The sequence below is a fragment of the Lissotriton vulgaris genome, chromosome 4_1 (assembly GCF_964263255.1).
Source record: "Lissotriton vulgaris chromosome 4_1, aLisVul1.2, whole genome shotgun sequence".
Taxonomy (NCBI): domain Eukaryota; kingdom Metazoa; phylum Chordata; class Amphibia; order Caudata; family Salamandridae; genus Lissotriton; species Lissotriton vulgaris.
Genome location: NC_141691.1, coordinates 1,405,270,408 through 1,405,272,349, shown reverse-complemented (window position 1 = coordinate 1,405,272,349; position 1,942 = coordinate 1,405,270,408). Strand labels below are relative to the sequence as shown.

Sequence of the window (1,942 nt, the reverse complement as noted above, 5' to 3'; positions counted from 1 at the left end):
TGTTAAAAAAAACAATGAAGGGCCAAAAAAAACAAGAATTTGTGATTCTTTGAAGCATTGTGAAGGGCTGTTATGGATTGCTTTCCAGCACCCACCACAGTTCCACAATCCATGCAGTATGATGCCATTCGGTAAAACTCAGGAGACAAATCTTGAAGTTCAGATTGGACCTCTGAAGGGACTCTCTGCCCTGGTGTTGTTGCGGCTGCTATTGAAGCTGAGGGTCCTTCAGTCTTGTGTTGCCTTCTTGCTGCTTTTAGACAATTGCCATATTATGTGTTTAGAAGGCAAAGAATGGATGCCGTTCTGCAAGAATATAACTTGATTTACCCCTTGACAATTTCTTGCCACATATTGTGCATTGCACAAATTTGGTAACTGTTTTTGCTTCTTCCTACAAAATCCTGAAGAAATACCAAGCAACGGTTGATCTCTTCTGGGAGGCCCCTCATCTCCAGAATTAGAAGAATCCACCTCTTGTACTCCCTGGTCCACCTGCTCTTTCCTGTAGGATTACAAGGTGCTGGGTTCTTCTTCGGAAGCTAAGGCCGTTTTGGAGCGTACTTCAATCCGGCGACTAGCACCCTCTAATCCACCCATCCGCCCCCCAGAGCGACCCAGACTTTGACGCCATGGCCTCAGTATCCGAGCTGTCTTGTATCTACGCTGCTGTTATCCTCCACGACGACGATGTGCCCGTCACGGAGGACAAAATCAATGCCCTGATTAAGGCGGCAGGAGTGTCGATGGAACCTTTCTGGCCTGGTCTCTTTGCAAAGGCTCTTGCTAGCATTGACATCGGAAGCCTGATCTGCAATGTAGGAGCTGGTGGTGGAGGTGCCTCTGCAGCTGGTGCTGCAGTTGCTGCAACAACTGCTGCTGCTCCTGCCGAGAACAAGAAGAAAGAGGAGGAAAAGAAGGATGAGTCTGAAGAATCTGATGATGACATGGGCTTTGGTCTTTTTGACTAAATGGACATTAATCAGACTTTCCCTGGTCCACCTGCTGTTCCACCTAATCTCCCTCTTCTAGCTGAGTTGCCAATTTTGCAAAAATATTTGAAAAAAACACTCCAACAAATGCTAGTGAGCTGCTCACAATGAACGTTTCTTATAGAATGTTCAAGATAGATAAATGGGCATGTTCTTTCTATTCTTTTAGTTGAAAAGTGTACCATCCAATCATATTAATTTATTTCCAGATCACATAATCTTCACGATGATCAGCATCTTTACGAAGACTGGAAATTGAACAGAATTATACTTTATTTGAAAATAAGTACTCAAACATAAGTGTTAATCGACTTATATTAATCCCCAAGAGTGGATTATAGAATGTAATATGTATAAGTATGTGTTATACACTTTACCAAAAGCACACCTTCACCACGGTTACCAACGTGATCACTGCTTCCGGCATTGCCACGATGATGCACAACACCAACTAAAAGTCTTTGAATTGAAAAATTCTTACAAAAGTTAGGTTTAAAGAATATATCAATAAACAACTTGTGTCAAACATGAATTCAACTATGTCTAAGTATGTGTTCCCGAGTTTTAAAAAAACACGCGCATTTCAAATCTACCAATGACAACGCAGTCGACAGAGTCACAGCGATTATATAAAACATCACATTGAAGAGGTTTCTTCACAAAATATTCACACAAACTCAAATATAAAGTCTACATTACTAAACAACTAGTGTTTGCTATTAAGTCAAATCTGTTCAAATATATGATTAAGACTTACTCAAAAACATGTCACCACTGTTATCACGATGTTTGTGCGTATATATAAAAAATGCAAAGAAAAAAACTGTGCTTATCAATCCAATGAAAAAAATACAAGGTTATAAAAATACGTGGTATAGAGCAATTATAGATGCAATATACCATTTAAAAACCTTAAAAAATCAATAAAAAATTGTAGGTTGCATGGATGG

General features: G+C 39.9%; 1 pseudogene; it reads left to right on the top strand.

The window, feature by feature from the left end:
* Positions 1-499: 499 nt before the first annotated feature.
* LOC147724054 (large ribosomal subunit protein P1 pseudogene) lies at positions 500-991 on the top strand (annotated as a pseudogene).
* Positions 992-1,942: the final 951 nt, after the last annotated feature.